The 20,520-nt window shown below is 43.1% G+C and overlaps 1 long non-coding RNA gene across 5 annotated transcripts; it reads left to right on the plus strand.

Annotated features, from left to right (window-relative positions):
* Positions 1–265: 265 nt before the first annotated feature.
* LOC127005993 (uncharacterized) lies at positions 266–20,317 on the plus strand. Of its 5 annotated transcripts, none has more exons than XR_007759006.1 (5): positions 266–413; positions 7,594–7,810; positions 9,083–9,199; positions 10,164–10,250; positions 20,280–20,317. It is a non-coding gene; the product is annotated as an uncharacterized LOC127005993 (long non-coding RNA). The 5 variants fall into 5 exon arrangements; XR_007759008.1 differs by lacking the exon at positions 266–413 and adding an exon at positions 658–677; XR_007759004.1 differs by lacking the exon at positions 266–413 and adding an exon at positions 4,108–4,500.
* Positions 20,318–20,520: the final 203 nt, after the last annotated feature.

The raw sequence follows: 20,520 nt of genomic DNA on the forward strand, positions 1-20,520 counted from the left end.
GCGTTTAAGGGATAAGTTCACCAGCGATCGACGGCAACTTCCTGGAAAAAGTCCTGTTCACTCTTCTGTCAATCTTCGGAAATAAAAAAAGAAACAAAAAAAGGAGCCCCGGTAAGTGCTGCCCCCTGTGAGCAAACACGCCTGGTATGCCATTCATTCAGCAGGGGACGAGGTGAGAATTCAAAGACCAAGTCGTGTTTTTTCGCCGTGCATTCAGGCTAATTTCGGGCTATTTCTGGGGGTTCGGGGCGTGGTACATTGCTTTTCCTGTAGCCACAAGGAACGTAGAGGTATAGGACGGTACGTGGAGGTGTTTCCATAGCCACAGACAGTACATAAAGCGATAATTCAACGTCTATATTGCCTACTCTCAGCCGCCAAGAAGTCCCTCCCAGCGTACCCCGTGAACTCCCGTACGTGTGCTTGGGCGGTGTGTGGGCGTTTTGGGTGTGATACATTAGATTTCTAGCACTAATGAGGAAGCTGTAGGTATAATATTGTACGTGGAGGTCTTCTCATGGCCATAAACAGCTCATAAAGGGGTAAATTAGCGTATATACAGCCTCCTCCCGCCAGAAGCCCCCTTAGCGGACCCTGTGAACTCCCGTGTGTTTGAGCTGTGTGTGGGCGTTTGGGCGTGATACATTAGTTTTCCATCACAGTTAAGGAAGCTGCAGGTATAATATTGTACGTGGAGGTCTTCCCATCGCCATAGACAGCTCATAAAAGGATAAATCAGCGTAAATACAGCCTCCCCTCCCCGCCGCAGTCCTCACAAATGTTATTTATAGGGGTTGAACTCCTGCTCTTCCTTATATATGAACCCTTGCCTATATCCTGGCCCTGGCTAGAGAGATATTTATAGTGTCATAATCTTGGGTATAGCTTTGATATGATTCAGTCCTCGATATATGTTTCCTTACCGGCTGCCTCCCCTCACGTATATCTTTTATAGGGGTTAAATTCCTGTTCATCCATACCTAAATGATTGACCTATGCTTATATCCAATGGCCCTGGAGCTACTGGTTAAATACTAGTGGACTGGATAAACTGTATATGGCTGGGAGGTCACGCTAATTAAGAAGCTGGAAAAAGGGGAAATGACTCAAGGATTAACGAGTACAGTTTTCTTTATAAATTGAGTCCAAGCAGGGGATAGTGTCAGCTGGGTGGCTTAATTAAACTGGAGGGTCTGATATGAATGCTATGAATTTGGACATGTTAAAATTTGCATATCTTTCAATGGAACCATATACCTATTACCTGTGAGGGTCAAGCAGTACAGTTTCCCATACAAGTTAGGTTACAGAATATATATAATAGCTTTGTATGATTAACTTGTGGACAAAACAAGGTCACAGTAACAAAGGAATATCTCTCCAGGGTCAAGAAGTACAGTTTCCCATGCAAGTTAGGTTACAAGATGGTGCCAACTTGAAGGTATGATAGAAAAGCTAGGAGTTTTGAACCTGATAAAAAATGTCTTCAATCTTATATGTCTGAAGGGTAAAAAGATCAGTCTCCCGTACAGAAGTGGATGAGTGGAATGGTCAAGAAAGGGGAGGTGTGGAGTGCCCGGCTAATGATTGAAGGGGAATTTAGGTAGATATAGACAAGGAAACGGAACTCCCAGCTTAATTCACCCCTTGGAGACTGGAATAGCTTAATATTTGTGGGGGTCTAACCTAACTCCCAGCTTAACTCAGCCCTTGGAAACTGCAAATAGCTTAAATTCATGTGAGGATCTAACCTAACTCCCAGCTTAACTCAGCCCTTGGAAACTGCAAATAGCTTAAATTCATGTGAGGATCTAACCTAACTCCCAGCTTAACTCAGCCCTTGGAAACTGCAAATAGCTTAAATTCATGTGAGGATCTAACCTAACTCCCAGCTTAACTCAGCCCTTGGAAACTGGAAATAGCTTAAATTCATGTGAGGATCTAACCTAACTCCCAGCTTAACTCAGCCCTTGGAAATAAGTGATTCTACATTAATCCGATGGCTCCAAAACGTTGCATTTCAACTCTAGTTAATATATTGAGCTGAAGGAAGTGACGGCCGAGCTTGTTTTTAAAGGAAATCAATCGTGTGACCACTGAAGGAAGGCAGGGAGCTTATTCCATTCTCGCACTACAACGTTGATGAAGAAAAATTTGGTTCAGTCTGAATTTGCTTGTCTACATTTGAGTTTTACGCCTTAATTTGTTCCTCGTACGCAAAGTGTCATCGATCATAAACAATATTGATCTGTCTACATTCGTGAAACATATGGAGCCAAGCTCAGCAAATTCAGCATGGCCCAGAATTTCTTTAAGTCGGCATGGTCTGAAGTCAGCATGGCCTAGCTGGCTCGATCCCCCAACTCAGCATGTCGGTACAGGAAGCTTTTTTGTAGCGATATGCTTAATTCAACTCAGCCTATGACCTTTTCTGAGCTCAGCATACTACTACTACTACTACTACTACTACTACTACTACTACTACTACTACTACTACTACTACTACTACTACTACTACTATTACTACTACTACTACTACTACTACTACTACTACTACTACTACTACTACTACTACTACTACTACTACTACTACTACTACTACTACTACTACTACTACTACTACTACTACTACTACTACTACTACTACTACTACTACTACTACTACTACTACTACTATTACTACTACTACTACTATTACCAGGGGTTTAATTATGAACAAGTCAGCAATGCTCACTCAGGATGGTGCCTAGCTGTTTCTCAATGCTGATCCTATTTTGAACTCAGCATGCATTAAAGTTACTGATTTCAGTCTGTATAGCCACTCTGAGCTCAGCATGGTGGTCTATATATGACAGCATGATCGTTTTCTTGATATGCTGAGTTCGGAGTTCAACATGGATTTAAGTTAAGATTAGCATATGAGTCAGCATGGCCATAAGTTTAAATCAGCTTGCATAAGATCGAGTCAGCATGGCTATCTCTTTCAATGCTGAGTTTTTATAGGCTCAGCATAGGAGTTACACAAGTGAACAATGCCGTCATTGAACTCAACTTACTGCATATTGTGACCTTTATTTCAAGTCAGCATGCATCATGAAGTCAGCATGTGACCGTAAGTTTAAATCAGCTTGATAGCATAAGATATAGCATTTCAGCATATATCCTTCAACTTAATATCAACTAGAGTAGAAATGCAACGTTTTGGAGTCTTCTGATTAATGTAAAATCACTTAGGTTTAAGGACAGACCACCAAGTCTGGACCATGGGGTCTATGTGGTCTGATTTTCTATGTAAATCTATGTAAAGGTTGGAACAATTAGTTTTGAGGTACAACAATGCGTTTTCCTGTTCCAACGTCCATCTTCCCTTATTAAATATTTCAAAGCCATTATTTACACGGTTTTAGGTTTAATTAAAGAGAAAAAGCGATATAATTACCAGTTTATACAGGAAGAAACGTTGTAACCAATGGCTTTAAGATCTAATAAATACGTGATTCATTTCCCTTCCTCCCTCCCTCTATCTCCCTCTCCCTCCCTCCCTCCCTCCATGCTTCACGTAAGGGAGACTACTAAGTGTATTAAGAACTCCCTGAAGCCATTATTCCCACATATAAGCTCATTACATCATATTGTAAGCCCGTGCTGAAGAGTGATAGGATTTTATACTTTCTGCAGTTTCGTTCACAACATGTGCCGAGACCCAGACCCAGACCAACCCATTAATAACGAATAATAATGATTCCAAGGCCTTACCGCTGTTATTAAGGCCCCGGCAGGACTTAGTTGGGGTTTACTAATGACAGGACACGCGATAAAAGGGCAAAGGGGCAGTTAAATAGAGTAATTAATGTTTCCGAGGTTAAACTAAAACTATTTATGTCAGCGATAATATACCTAAGCACTGCAAAAAAAGCCCTATTAATTAAACATTTCGACCCTATCTCTAAATAAATCTAGTTATTGGAGCGGAGAAGACAGTTCCAGGGTCATTTAATTCAAGTACGAGAATCTATTGAGCTGGCAGGAAACAGCTCGCAGCCGGAAAATAGCTCGCAAAGGGGACTTGATTGATGAACAATGCTTAATTTTCAATATATCACTCACTGCTATCGTTTAACTGTCCCTTTGCGACTTCAATACACTGCAAATACATCAGATAAACACTTAAAATCAGTAGAAGGCTTTAAAACAAACACATAGGAGATTACATAGGAGGAACTACTCTGAGCTGATACTCACTCCTGGTTTGGGCAATCTCAACGCTTATATATAGATCACAGGTGGTTAAAGAGACATAAATCAAGGCAAATTAAGACGTTTTTTGCTGTCTTTACCCCATTGGACATGTGTAGTGGCTAGTATCGAGACTTATTTCCCCGAGGAGGCATTTCTCGCACACACCCGGTCCCAGCCGTGGAGGGAGGAGGCTGGTGTGTTATTTTTGTGTTTTTTGAAGCGAATTATCCTGTTGCCGAGGGAGCCATGCACCTGGAAACGGTAAATAGTCCCTTGTGATTGTTTTGGGTGGGTGAGGGCAGTGAATGAAGGCTTGTAATAGGTGAAAATAGGGAAAATGTATCGGTGGGGGTGAGAGGTGGATTTAAATGGCCGCCGTGGTCGTTCAGAAGTTCATCGTTTTTTACTGATTTCCGGTAAAGTAGAGTACGTAGCGGCACGAGGCTTGAGGGGCATGGCGACACGTGCATTGCATTCCTGTGTGTGAAGTTGGAGAGCGGGATATAAGCCGGTAAGGTCAGAAAGGTCACTTATATAACTGGCTTGGGGTGTCCGGCTCCATATATGACCTTAATTATTAATGACCTCTAAGACCTTCGGGCACTATGATAGGGAGAACTGAGATGAATGACCTAATTTATGGGGTCAAAGGAGGTGTGAGTGTCTTAAATATTGAATTATGGGCGTTTAGCGGTGAGGTCATAAGGGCGTAACCGGCGGATGGAGCGAACCATATGTGACGTATTATCTCAGTTATCAATAACACCTAAGAACTTTGAACACTATGATAGGGAGAACTAAGCTGAATGACCTAATGTATGGGGTCAAATGAGGTGTGAGGGTCTTAGATATTGAATTATGGGCGTTTAGCGGTGAGGTCATAAGGGCGTAACCGGCGGATGGGAGCGAACCATACGTGACCTTATATCCGTGAGTTTTGACCAGTGTAAGATGCCTGGGTACTCCTATATTAAGGGTTAGGGTGTATTTGTGTTGTATTATTGCAGATATGAGGTTTGGGTTGTGTTACTCAGGAAATATTGAAGGTTAACGTGAGCTAGAAGTGATTTAAGGGTGATTCGTCTAGCGGGCGGGGTGAATTTTACGAATTTTTCAGATTTATTTATTTCAGTGTTATTTCTCTTGATTTTTTTGCATTTATATTGTCATGGTTGTGATTTCATGTGTGTCTGAGGTGGTATTGATGGTGATTGTGGTGATATTAGGTGATGCATGTGGTGGTGATGACCCGCGTAGGTGAACCTATTAACTCAAAGGGGGAATATGTAGATTAGCGTTGTTGCCTTGACCACATGTGCTTACCCTAGACCATCGGGTGTCATTCTAGAGTTATACATGCTCCTGGTACTGCGAAGGCTGGCATGAACCTATATTTTAGCTGTCAATATTTACTTTGCACTCACAGGAGGTTAAGGTTAAAATCTAAGTTTAATCCAAGGTTAGGATAACTTAGCGATGACCAGTATCTTATCCTAGACCTGGGGGCTTCGTGGTGCAGTGGTTAGCAGTTAGCACACTCGGCTCACAACCGAGAGAGCCTGGGTTCGATTCGGGCAGAGTGGAAAAATTTGGGAGGCTTTTCCGATACCCTACGCCCCTGTCCACCCAGCAGTGTACCAGGTATTAATCGGGGGTTGTGTCCCGTCTCCTGGGATCTGTTCCCTTCTTTAATTCCTTCCCCTCCTGTCTCTCTCCGGCATATGACCACAGATGTTGCGCCGACTAAATGAAATTTTCCAATTTTTTTATCCTAGACCATCGGGTGTTATTCTAGAGGTCTGCTCATGGTACCGTGAGGGCCGGAATTGACCTATTTTGTCTGTCAATTTTTATCTTGCTCTCACAGGAGGTTACGTTAAAATCTAAGTTTAATCCAAGGTTAGGATAACTTAGTGCTGACCGGGCATTTTTTTTGTTAATGTTTCCGATATTTTTCAGCCCTTGAATATATAAATAAGTGTGAAGTGATGAGACTTGGGTATTTTTTCTGGAATAACACCCACTTGTTTAGAATATATAGGCAGGATAGGCCTCTCACCACACTGCCGTTGATGTCACTGGCGGGAGAGGTGGCTACGGTCATCTCCATACTCACCGCCTCTTAAAATATTGTCTTGGGGTGCAACGCAGTATATATTTGTTTTATTTCATTGTGGTAGTAGAGCGCACGGCAGGTACTGTTAACCCGGTAGCTGTGGGGATCATGTTTCTCAACTCGGTAGCAGCGACACATCAAATTTGTGGCTTTACCGTGTAGCAGTGATGGGCCAAATCTGTGTCTTTACCGTGTAGCAGTGACGAGCCAAATTTGTGGCTTTACCATGTAGCAGCGATGGGCCAAACCTGTGTCTTTACCATATAGCAGCGACGGGCCAAATTTGTGGCTTAACCGTGTAGCAGCGACGGGCCAAATTTGTGTCTTTACCGTGTAGCAGCGACGGGCCAAATTTGTGGCTTTATCGTGTAGCAGCGACGGGCCAAATTTGTGCCGTGATATAAACCCCCCAAAATAGATGATACATAATCTGGTCACAAATGCTTTATATATAATATGAAATGGTTTGTGTGAGGGGTGATTTTTTTCCATTTTTCTCACTTGGAGGGACCATTAAGAAACATGATCCCTGCTGCTACCACTGGGTTAAAGGCCCTTCCCTCTAAGCGAGAAAAATGAGAAAAATCATCACTCCTAAACCACTTCATAATATATATCAATTCATTTGTGATGAGTTTATGCATCATCCATTTATTTTTTATTCTTTTTTACGTCTTGGCCTATTGCGCCGGTAGGCTTCTTCCCGGTGGATCCTAATGGTTGATGGTGGGGTTTATATCCTTCTTAATATATCAAGTTACATATCATGGCAAGAATTTGGCCCGTCGCTGGTACACTGTAAAGCCACAAATTTGGGCCCTTGTTACTACCAGGTTAAGTTAGGTCTTGTTAGGATAGCTCAGCGAGTTTGGGCAGGTTAGGATAGCTAAGATTTAATTCTCTAAATATATGGTCTTGGGGGGGACACACCTGGAGATACATTTCTGTTTATATTGTGTTTTGATAGTGGCTTGCTAAGACTAGATTAGTTTCATTAAAGTTTGGGCAGGTTAGGATAGCTTAGATTTAATTCTCTAAATATATGGTCTTGGGGGGGACACACCTGGAGATATATTTATGTTTATATTGTTTTGACAGTGGCTTGCTAAGGCTAGATTAGTTTCATTAAAGTTTGGTTAAGTTAGGATGACTTAGATTTAATTCTCTTTATATATAGTCTGGGATGACACATTGAGGCATATGTTTTTACTTTTTGCATATTTGGCGTCGGAACACAGGCTGGGGAAGGAGACGGTGGCTGAGTGGTTAGCGTGCCGGTCCTGCGTTCACTGCGTCGTGGATGATGAGGGTTTGAATCAGTCGCTGCCACAGACTACTTGTCCTGAAGACCACCACCATCATCCTGGACTGTATGGGACTGTCCAAGGGAAAGCAAGATGGGGCCGCTATAAACACTTGCCGGCTTGGGCCCACCACCAGGCCCAGCCAAGGGAGGTAAGGAAAAAAAGTATGGCTAGGTTTGAATAAGTTTTAGGTTAGAATAGCGTAGTATTAAATTATCTTGTAATTATTATTATTGTCCTTAATATCATTCCTATTGCAACTCATGTTAATGGAGAGGTATCTTGTATGCCCCCCTGGACGTGACTGACTCGTTCACCCTCCATCTCGGACGATATGTCGAGTTAGCTTCACGTTGGTGGTCGGGTGTAGTTCCAGTGCCCTGAGAATAGGGGAACCACCTGCTAAACCCTGGGGCGAAGCCTGCACCTCAAGCATGGCCAGCAGTTGCGGGAGTCTCCGAAACAACTGTAACACTTTGACTTGTGTTTCATATCTTTATCATCTCTACTTGTTAGTAAGATAACTTCAATTCTGTAAAAAATAACATGTAAGATGGTTCTTACGTAAATAGTTTTTTTGAGATATGAGACACGTTAATGGATTTACATTAATTTCAATGGGGAAATTCATTTTGGTTTTCGAGTGTTTTGGTGTGCGAGGAATATTCTTGAATGAATTAAACTCGTAAATCGAGGTTTGATTATATGTACTCCATAAATAGCTAACATAACAGATCGCAGGTCATCGCTAGGTCTGTAAACAATGGGGGGGTTCCCCGGGCCACCCGCATGCAGCCCTATGGGGCTTCGTGGTTCAGTGGTTAGCACACTCGGCTCACAACTGAGAGAGCCCGGGTTTGATTCCCGGGCGGAGTGGAAAAATTTGGGCGGCTTTTCCAATACCCTACGCCCCTGTCCACCCAGCAGTGTACCAGGTATTAATCGGGGGCTGTGTCCCGTCTCCTGGGATCTGTTCCCTTCTCCTATAATTCCTTCCCCTTCTGTCTCTCTCCGGCATATGACCACAGATGTTGCGCTGTCCACTAAACAAAACTTTCCACTTTCCCGCTGCTACCACCACCAGGTTAATGATAAATATAAATGAATCTCATTATTGGGGACCAGGAGACAGATTTTGTGTTGGGAGTCAGTAAATATAAGAGGCTGAGTACAACAGTCTGGCAATGTTGGCACTGCCTCAAAGTATAGGCCTGGCTGTATGTATAGAGTTATGAGGGCATTGAGGGGAGAGAGAGAGAGAGGGAGGGTGTAGAGGAAAAGTATGTAAAAAACAAATATGAGAGAGAGAGTATCAATTAATTATCTTATATTATACAGCCCTTGATAGAGAGAGATTTTATAATATATTATCCCATGCTGTCTTTCCCAGTACAAGACTTTGAGAGTGGACACATATTTGCAGGTTGGTGTAGCAGTGCCGGGAGGTTCCATAACACAGGGCACTCCTCACCTCAACAACAGTCTCTTCACCGACAAGTAATTCTTCACCAACAAGCTTTTCAGCAGCTTGGAGGAATAGGTAAGCTTTCTCTACTCATTTCCTGCCCTGCCTTCATTACCCCCATAGAAGCCCCCAAAGGGTGAACCCGTTATATTGAGCTGTAAAATGTTCAGCTCACTTAGTAACCAGTGTGTTGTAAAATGTTCAGTACATCCCCTTGCTTAGAGGGAAAGGCCTTTTAACCCAGTGGTTGTAGCAGCAGGGATCATGTTTCTTTATGGTCCCTCTAAGCGAGAAAAATGAGAAAAAATCACCCCTCACACAAACCATTTCATAATACATATCAAAGCATTTGTGATCAGTTTACACATCATCTATTTTTGGGGGTTTAAATCATGGCACAAATTTGGCCCGTCGCTGCTACACGGTAAAGCCACAAATTTGGCCCGTTGCTGCTACACGGTAAAGCCACAAATTTGTCCCGTTGCTGCTACACGGTAAAGCCACAAATTTGGCCCGTTGCTGCTTCACGGTAAAGCCACAAATTTGTCCCGTTGCTGCTACACGGTAAAGCCACAAATTTGTCCCATTGCTGCTACACGGTAAAGCCACAAATTTGGCCCGTCGCTGCTACACGGTAAAGCCACAAATTTGGCCCGTTGCTGCTACACGGTAAAGCCACAAATTTGGCCCATTGCTGCTACACGGTAAAGCCACAAATTTGGCTTTACCGAGAGAGAGAGAGAGAGAGAGAGAGAGAGAGAGAAATTCCTTCACATTGAAATTAAATAAAATAAATTACACACACACACACACACACACACACACACACACACACACACACACACACACACACACACACACACACTCTGCATTAATTACACATGTATATAAGCCCAGCAAAACTTGTTATTACTATTATCATTCTTCTTCTTATTCTTATTCTTATTCTTATTATTATTATTATTAATATTATTATTATTAGGTCTGACAAGAGGTTATTAGCTCAAAAAATGAATTATCAACTGTTTATTAATTTTAGAGACAAGAGGAGGAGGAGGAAGAAGAGGAGGAGGAAGAAGAGGAGGAAGAGGACTTTGAAGACTGACAGACAGACATCATTCCAGTGGTGAGTTAAGTTAGTTTCCTTCACTTCCTTCCTTCCTTCCTTCCTTCCTTCTTTCTTTCCTCCCTTCCTTCCTTCCTAACTTCCTCCTCCTTCCTTCCTTCCTCCTTCCTCCTTCCTTCCTTCCTCAGTTCCTTCCTTCCTTCCTAACTTCCTTCCTCCCTCCCTTCCTTCCTTCCTCCCTTCCTTCCTTCCTTCCTTCCTTCCTCCCTTCCTTCCTTCCTTCTCTTGGATAGGTTAGGATAAAAGGCCGGATTATTAGTTCGCCAAAAGATCACTTCTGCTTATAACAAGTTTTCAGCCATAATCTCAACATAATCATCATGTATTATATATAAAAATGCAATGCGGTATCTAGGGTTTTCCTGGTCAAGGCTCCTAATCCTCGAAGATCTGTTTTTCCCTATTTCTCCTAAATAGTTGGTCAGAAGATATTCACAATCATTGATTTAAGACCTTTATTCTTCCTTCACTTGTGGTAGCGTTGAACTAATTCTCATTCAGATTACATCAGGCAAGAAAAATATCCTTTTGGTAGCGTTGAAGACTTAATTACAGTAGTCAATAATGGCCGAATTAATCCCTTGACCTCTTAACTCATTCACCCAGAATACAATAATGGGCGTTAAACATGTTTGGATGTTACGGGTTTGAGTCTCCTTCACCTAGCGGTGATATTTTTTTTTTTTTACGTCGCTGCCTGTTGCGCCGGAGGCATCTTCTGGTGGGGCCTGATGGTCACCAAGGCTTCTTCCAGGTGAGGCCTGATGGTTGGCCCAGCCGTCCTGGCGCAGGCGAGTGTTTATAGTGGCGCCATCTTGCATTGGCTCATGCTGCCCCCAGAACTCGTTCTTGATTAGCTTGGACGGCTTCCTCTAGAGTCGGGTTGATGGGTGGTCTTCAGGGACAGCATGTGGGTAGTTTAAGCCACTCGGCGGTGGCTGAAAATCAGAGTAGTAGCGTGGGGATTGAACCCGCGTCGTCCATCACCGTGAATGTGGGCCCAGTACTCTACCAATTCGGCCACGCCTACCACAAACGGCACGAAAAACAGTTCACTGGTGCTCACATGGGCATAAACAATCTTCTTGTCTCCTGTTCCTTAGTAAAATATAGCCTAACCAGCAGACAAAGGGACGAACCAGGTGGTTACATCCTCGTTAAAGAAATACGCACAGCCCTGCTACTCCGTGGACTAAACACCCTCGTAGTCAATACGTGTATCATACGAACACACCAGAGACACGCCGTGACAGACCCTTTATCTCCACTCACTCCCCTGTCCAGAAGAGCCAAGGCGTGTCTGTTAGTGTTTGCACCTCACAAATACAATAATGAGAAAATATATCATAATATGAACAGGAATTACTTCACCTCAGAAGACACCTATCCGGGGAAGAGCCAAGGCGTGTCTGTTGGTGTTTGCTGGTGGGGCTCCCTACGCAGCCGCTGCGCGTTCACATCCCTCCCAGATTTAATTCGAACCCTGATTTGTTCAACATTGCAACAACCGTCTCGGTGCTTTTACTCGTCGCATGATATTGGTATAATGGTTCCCCTGAATAGCAAGTGAAAATTCTAACAAAGCTACTATCTTGTATTAAAATTATGCCCATTATCTCGTATGGAACCGATCACCTACTTTCTGCAGGTGTCAACATGTATGTCTGTCTGTCTGTCCGCTGTCTAGGGGTGTGAGCATCACGCATAATAATAATTCAATGTTACTAATAATTCTTACATTAACTTAAATGCTGCTTTGTACATTAACTTAACATTACTTACCCATACTTAATACTAAATCGGCACTACAATATGACCACAGATGTTCCTTCTCCTATAATTCCTTCCCTTCTGTCTCTCTCCGGCATATGACCATAGATGTTCCTTCTCCTATAATTCCTTCCCCTTCTGTCTCTATCAAGCATATGACCACAGATGTTCACTTCTCCTATAATTCCTTCCCTCCTGTCTCTCTCCAGCATATGACCATAGATGTTCCCTTCTCTATAATTCCTTCCCCTTCTGTCTCTCTCCGGCATATGACCATAGATGTTCCTTCTCCTATAATTCCTTCCCCTCCTGTCTCTTGCTGGCATATGACCACAGATGTTCCCCTTCTCCTATTATTCCTTCCCCTTCTGTCTCTCTCCTGGCTATATGACCATAGATGTTTTGCCTTCTCCTATAATTCCTTCCCCTCCTGTCTCTCTCCGGCATATGTAATACAGATGTTCCTTCTCCTATAATTTCCTTCCCTTCTAGTCTCTCTCAGGCATATGACCATAGATGTTCCCCCTTCTCCTATAATTCCTTCCTCTCCTGTCTCTCTCGGCATACTTGACCACAGATGTTCCATACTCTCCCTATAATTCCTTTACCTTCTGTCTCTCTCCGGCATATGACCATAGATGTTCACCTTCTCCTATAATTCCTTCCCCTCCCTGTCTCTTGCTGGCATATGCTGATGTATACAGATGTTCCTTCTCCTATTATTCCTTCCTTCTGTCTCTCTCCGGCATATGACCATAGATGTTCCTTCTCCTATAATTCCTTCCCCTCCTGTCTCTCTCTGGCATATGACCACAGATGTTCCCTTCTCCTATAATTTCAACTTCCCCTTCTCTCTCTCGGCATATGAATACATAGATGTTCTCCTTCTCCTACTAATTCCTTCCCCTCCTGTCCCTCTCTCCGGCATGACCACAGTATTTCCCTTGCTTCTCTAATTCCTTCCCTTCTGTCTCTCCTCCAGGCATATGATAGACATAGATCTCGTTTCCCATTCCCCTCCACTGTCTCTTGCAGCACTGACACAAGTCCTTCCTGGTATTCCTTCCCCTCCTGCTTCTCTCCGACCATATGACCACAGATGTTCCCTTCTCCTACATTCCTTCCCCTTCTGTCTCTCTCCGGCATCTTAGACCTAGATCTTCCCCTTCTCCTATAATTTCCTTGCCTGTCTCTCTCAACTATATGATACAAGATGTTCCTTCTCCACTATAATTCCCTTCCCCTTCTGTCTCTCTCCGAAGCACTTATGACCAGCCATGGAATGTTCCCTGTCTATAATTCCCTTCCCCTTCTATCTCTCCAGCATATGACCACAGATGTTCCATTCTCCTATAATTCCTTCCCCTCCTGTCTCTTTAACTGGCATACTGACCACAGATGTTTCCTTCTCCTGAATTCCTTCCCCTCCTGCCTCTCTCGGCATATGTAACCAAGGATGTCACTAACCCCAAACCTTCCACCATGAAAGACCTGGTTAACTTTGTCTGTGTAAGTAGTGGTAATAGGAACAATATGTATGAAGAAGATACAGTCATCTCTTGGAGGTAGTTTTAAAAATGTTTTCTGCACCTTGAACAGTAACATGGATACCTAGTGGCCTAATTCTTCTGTAAATACTCGAGGCGAAGCAATGCACTGGGAAAATGATTATTATGTTGAGTATTATTAAAGATAGGAGAGTTTGTAAATGTTTGACCCATGTGTCTCAACCGGCAAGGCCTCTGACCCTGCCCCCTGTGTTGTTGACCCTCTGGTGGTAGTGACACTAATGTGTGGAAGGAAGGAAGGAAAAAAAAGGAAGGAGAGGGTTAGAAAGTTAAAAGGAATTTAATATTACCATGTAAAATGCATCTTCAGGTTGACACAAATACTAATTCCTTACTTATATTATAGATGAAAGGAAAGAGGAAGAGGAAGAGGAGGAGGAGGAGGACTGAGAATTTCTTGGTGAGTGTTATTTTTTATTTCTTTGTTCCATTTATCAATGGCACGCTTGTTTCCTCTTTTCTTATCTTCATTTTCTTTACAAAGGAAGGAACGAAGGAGAGAGGAAGAGAGAAGGGAAGGAGGAAGGAAAGGAAGGGAGGAGGATGAAGGAAGGAAGAATAAGGATCAGGAAAGGAGAAAGTGGGGAGAGGAAGGAAGGAAAGAGGAAAAGAGAGAAGGGAGGAAGGAATAAAAAGGAGGAAAGGAAGGAAGGAATGGACAAAGGAAGGGAAGTAGGGAATGAAGGGAAGGGGAAGAGAAAGAAGGGTGAGAGAGGAAGAGGAAGGAAGGAGAGGAAGGAAGGAAGGAAGGAAGGAAAAGAGGGATTGGAAGGAAGGAAGGAAGGAAAGAAGAGGAAGAAGGAAGGAGAAAGATAGGAAGGAAGGAAGGGAAAAAGAGGATAGGAAGGAAGGAGAGGAGGAGAAGATGGAAGGAAGGAGGAAGAGGGATGAAGAAGGAAGGAAGGAAGGAAGGAAGGAAGGGAGGAAGGGAAGGAAAGAGGGAGGAAGGAGGAAGGGAGGGAGGAAGGAAGGAAGGAAGGAAGGAAGAGGAAGGGGAAGGAAGGGAAGGGAGGAAGGAAGGGAAGGAAGGGGAGGAAAGAGGAGGGAGGAAAGAGGAAGGAAAAGGAAGGAGGAAGGAAGGAAGAAGGAAGGAAAGAAGGAAGGAAGGAGGAAGGAAGGAAAGGGGATAGGAAAGAAAGGAAGGAAGGAAGGAGGGAAGGAAGGAAGGAAAGAAGGAAAAAGAGGAGGAAAGGAGGAAGGAGGAAGGAAGGAAGGAAAGAGGAGGAAAGAAGGAAGGAGGGAAGGGAGGAAGGAAGGAAAAGAGGGACCTGAAGAAGAAGGAAGGAAGGAAGGAAGGAAGGAAAAGGAGAGAAGAAGGAAGGAAGGGAAGGAAGGGAAGGAAAAAGAAATGGGAGGAAAGAGGAAGGAAGGAGAAAAGGAAGATGGGAAAGAAGGGAAGGAAGGGAAGAGAGGAAGGAAGGAGGAAGGAAAGGAAGGAAAAAGGATGGGAAAGAAGGAAGGAAGGAAGGAGGAAGGAAGGAAGGAAAAGAAAGAAGGAAGGAAAGGAAGGGAAGGAAGGAGGGAAGGGAAGGAAGGAAAGAGGGAGGAGGAAGGAAGGAAGGGAGGAGGAAAGGAGAGGAAAAAGATAGGAAAGGAAGGAAGGGAGAAGGAAAAAGGGATGGAGAAAAGATAGGAAGGAAGGAAGAGGAAGGAAAAGGAGAGGAAGAAGGACGGAAGGAAGGTAAGGATGGAAGGAAGGAAAGAGGAAAGAAGGAAGGAAGGAAGGGAAGGAAGGAAGGAAGGGAGGAACGAAGGGAGGAACGAAGGAAGGAAGAGAGTATATATTTGACAAGGCTTTCCTTGGAGTTGTTGGCATTTCATGGGTAGTTTCATGACCCTGGTGGTAGTGTGACCCTTCCTCTGTACCATAACCCTGAGAAACACATTTGACATTGCTTTCCTTGAGGAGTTGTTGGCATTTCCATGGGTAGTTTGTGACCCTGGTGGTAGTGTGACCTTTCCTTTGTACCATGACACTAAGAAACACATTTTGACATGGCTTTTGAGGGAGTTGTGGGCATTTCAGGGGCTAGTGTTGTGACCCTGGTGGTGGTGTGACCCTTCCTCTGTACTGTGAACCCTAAGAAACACAAATTTGACATGGCTTTTGAGGGAGCTGTGGGCATTTCAGGGGTAGTTTGTGGCCCTGGTGGTAGTGTGACCCTTCTTCTGTACTGTGAACCTAAGAAACACACATTTGACCAGGCTCTCAGAGGAGTTGTGGGCATTTCCAGGGGTAGTTTGTAACCCTGGTGGTAGTGTGACCCTTCCTCTGTACCATGAACCCTAAGAAACACACATTTGACATGGCTTTTGAGGGAGCTGTGGGAGGCATTTCTGTGCAATTTTCTGTATTCTGGTGTTGTCAGCGTAAGGCAGCTGGGCTAGTCAGGCAGAGAGAGAGCAGTGGTAGCAGTGTGAGGTGGTAGTGCGCTGGTTGGCTGTGTTCTGTGGATGGTAGCGTGTGGTACAATGATGACTGGTGCCTAGAAACTGAGCAGATATAGCCACAGGTCAGTTCAAACTGGGCTGCCCACAACTCCTGAAGCCTTGGCAAATATGTGTTTCTCCAGGTTCACGGTACAGAGGAATAGTCACACTACCACCAGGGTCACAAAACTACCCACAAATGCCTAAACCTTCCCTTGAAAGCCTTCTCAAATGTGTGTTTCTTTAGGTTCTGAGTACAGAGGAAGGGTCACACTACCACCAGGGTCATAAAACCCTGGAAATGCCCAAAACTCCTAAGCTGCCAAATGTGTGTCTAAGGTTCATGGTACAGAGGAAGGTCACATTACTAGGGTCATAAACTACCCCCCTGAAAATGCCCCAACCTTGAAAGCCTTGTCAAATGTGTGTTTCTTTAGGTTCATAGTACAGAGGAAGGGTCACACTACCACCAGGAGCATAAGACTACCCCTGGAAATACCCAAAACTCCTACAAAAGCTTTGCCAAATGTGTGTTTCTTTAGGCTCACGGTAGAAAAGAAGTGTCACACTACCACCAGGGCCATAAAACTACCCCTGGAGATGACCAAAACTCCTACGAAAGCTTTGCCAAATGTGTGTGTCTTTATGTTCATGGTACAGAGGAAGGTCAAACTACCACCAGTGTCTTATAACACCCTGGACATATCCTACAAAACACTGCCACTCCATTCACTCACAGAGGTACTTCCATGATCCAAAGTACCTTGATTCACTTCCTTATGTCCAGCACTTTATAGTTCTTATCAAAAGTTAGCCTGTTCTCACGCCAAGCATCTGCTAGTTAAGTCTTTCTCCTCGGGTGCACCTTCTGAAAGCCCCGGTCCATGTGCAGATGTTTCCGTACAGTGCCACTTTTCATATCAAAAGTTACTACCCTGTTCTCCATAAGCATCTTTCTTTCTCTTTAAACATGATATTATTGTACCGTGTGGGACCCAGCCTCCTGGTACTGAAGGGAAGTGTGTGGTGTGCTGTATAGGTTACATATATGCGGTTACGGGTATGTGGTACGTTACACAGTGACCTGCTTGGGTGAGCTACAGTCTCGGATCTTTGCTCTCTATCTCCAGAGTCTGTGTAGTCCACTGTAAGTCAGATTATACTGCTTACTGTACGAGGAATTACCTTCTGAATAAAGCCTGTATTCTTGAACAATGACGCCACAGTTTGCTTGTTTGAAAAGTTGTTCTGACTGTTTCCCAAAGCCACAGAAGGCTAACCGGGTTTCCATGGGTGGTTTAACTATTCATGGTGCAGAGGGGAGTGTAAAACTATCACCAGGGTCACAAACCAGTCCCTGAAACCACTGTAGGATCTATGAGAAGGCTTCCCAGCTCTTTATGACTTTAGGGCCGTAGAGAAGATAAATAGGGATTTCATGGGTAATTTTCCATTCATGGTGCAGAGGAGTGTATAGCTATCACCAGGGTCACCACAGTCCATTGAAAGCCATGTGGTGTGTATGTTAAGATGTTATGAAATGCAGTGACGTTAGGCTATCAGTAGTCTTCATTCTAAGTGCTGCTGGGTTGTTGTAGCCTAGTGTGGCTAATGTGTCTTCTCCCTCTCCATCCACCAATTGGTTTTTTTTATCAAATTTGATCATTTTTTTACCAAACTACAATATTCGTAAAACCGCGAGGACTGAAAAAAAAAACCCAATGCACACCTTGACAGGGCCTTCACAGGAGTTGTGGGCATTTCAGGTGGTTTGATGACCTGATTGTTGGTAGTAACCCTTCTACAGGGGACTTTGTGGTGCAGTGGTTAGCACATTCGGCTCACAACCGAGAGCCCTGGTTCGATTCGGGCAGGTGTAGAAAATTTGGGCTTTTCTCGATACCCTACGCCCCTGTCCGCCAAGCAGTGAATGGGTACCAGGTATTAATTGGGGTTGTGTCCCGTCTCCTGGGATCTGTTCCTTCTCCTATAATTCCTTCCCTGTCTGTCCCTCTCCGCATATGACCACAGATGTGCGTGATTGAACAAACTTTACAACTTAACCCTTCTACTGTACCAAGAACCAAAAACACTCATTATATTTGTTGTATTAGTGTTGTATTCTTAAACATTTAAATCCCCCAGTGCGGTAAACTGACAGGGCTTTCATAGGAGTTGTGGGCATTTCGGTAGTTTATGACCTGGTTGTAGTTTAACCTTCTACTGTATCAAGAACCTAAAAACACTCATTCAAACATTGTATTAGATATATTAGTGTTGTATTCTTAAACATATCGTCCCCCGAGTGTGGTAAATTGACATGGCTTTCATAGGAGTTGCGGGCATTTCAAGGGGTAGTTTTATGACCCTGGTTGTATCAAGACCATTCCTCTTTACCAATAATCTATAAAACAAGTCAAAAGAACCCAATTAATCTCCTTTACGGCCTTTGGAAGTAGCTGATGTGAGGCGGAAATGTCCGAGGCTCACATTCTTGAAAAAGCCATCCCGAGAGACTTGTATTTAAGGCTTCCGTAGGAAGTTTGGGCATTCTAGTTTATGACCCTGGTGATAGATTAACCCTTCCTATGTACCATAGACCTTCAAACCACTCAATTAGAACCCGATTGATCTCCTTTTGGCATCTGACAGTCACATTCTTAAAAATATTGTTCCAAGCGCACACATTTGACAGACTTTTGTAGGAGTTGTGAGAATTTCCAGGGGCAGTTTGATGACCCAGGTGGTAGTTTTAACTTTCTCCTTACCATGAATCTTAAAACAAGACTCGTGAGAACTTGATTGATCTCCTTATTGACCTTTGCAAGTAGCTGGCGTGAGGCGGAAGGGTCTGCCTCATAGATCTTAGGAAGGAAGTTTGAGACGTACCTTGAATCGGCTCCTTGACGCTAGTAGACTCCATGGCTGGTGTTCCTTCCTCCTTGTCTTCCTCAAATTCTCCTCTGTGATGTCTTTCTCTCTCTCTCTCAGTTCTAATCATTCCTTCTTTATTTAGTTTTATTTATATATATCCTCATACGTCAGTTTTATTTCCTTTACTTACCTTAATCTCTCTTCTCCGCCTCCTCCTCTCATCGTACATCCTTCTCGGTAAATCCTTTTCACTGTATCGTATATAGAGTTCCATTATTTGCTTGTTTCCCTTCCTCCTCATCTCTTAACGTATAAACGAGGCTTCCGGCAGAGAAATCCTAAGGCACGGTGACCTATTGTTACATATATTAGAGTACGGTAACACACTGAGAACAGATTACGAGACTTCCAGCCCTCTGTACATTCTATACAAGGTTTATTTTCCCTTGCAAGTAACTATATCTTGTTCTTCCTTTCCCCCCTTGCTAACTAGAACATAATTATTGTTATATTGCTCGTCATGATGTGTACGTTACAAGGGAAAGTGACCCTCCGTCTGCCCCATAAAAGTTGAGCTTCCATTTTGATTCGTCCTGCGTTCATCCTTGGAGGGGTAGTCTGTCTTTCCCAGTGCAAATTAGAGTTAAATTGCTATGTTATGATACTAATTGCAAGGGGAAAGAGACCCTTCGTACACTTTACACAAGGGTCGCCATTCCTAATGTCACCTCACTTCTCTGCCGTACGCCTCAAATATTTTAGTCTGTGATATGTTATCTGCTTTCTCTTTGTCTAAGGTATTTATGTCATTGTAATAATCTCATGTCTGTCTTATTTTCTTCTTCCCACGTCTTTTATTTCATATGTTCTTATTGTCTCTTAATTTCCATTGCTTTTTCAATGACTTTTGAGCTCTTTATGTATACAATCTCTCCTCTTGTTAGTTCCCTTCGTTGTCTTCTCTTATATCTCAATATCTTGTTTCCAATTCATATATAATTCTTTTTATATTAGTCTTCTCTTATATCTCATCTTAAATTCATATATAATTCTTTTTATATTATAAGTTTTTTTTTCTGTATGAAAATTGGTTCCTCCCTTTAATATATATAGAATTAGCTTAGTTTTTTTTTCTATGAAAATTGGTTCCTCCCTTTAATATATATAGAATTAGCTTAAGTCAATTATACCTAAAAAAGTGTCCGGGGATATTAGCTAAATGGGTTTGGGGCAAGATAAAGTCATAGGTGTAGCCCTTAACTTTATTGATAAGACTTCATAGTACAGATACAGTTCACATCTTCTGTGACTGGCTTACAGAACAGTCCCTTGCAGAGAAAAGTACAAGTCATCAGAGTTGACTAACACGACTTCCTTCCCTCGGCAGAATTGAATGGCTGGCGTCTCGGTCTGCCTGCCTACATGGACACACACTCTGGAGAAGAAGAAAGACCACCAAGAGGTCAAGTTCCTGCATAATCAGCCTCTTAGTGAAGGAAATGTGCTCTATTTATTTAATAAATGATTGACAAAAAAATAATTTTGTATTTATTTTAGAAAAATTATATGGCTCACTTTTTGCATATGTTGCAATACTATGCAATAAGTATATCATGCAATAAGTTAGC

This window comes from Eriocheir sinensis, chromosome 31 (genome assembly GCF_024679095.1).
Source record: "Eriocheir sinensis breed Jianghai 21 chromosome 31, ASM2467909v1, whole genome shotgun sequence".
Classification (NCBI taxonomy): domain Eukaryota; kingdom Metazoa; phylum Arthropoda; class Malacostraca; order Decapoda; family Varunidae; genus Eriocheir; species Eriocheir sinensis.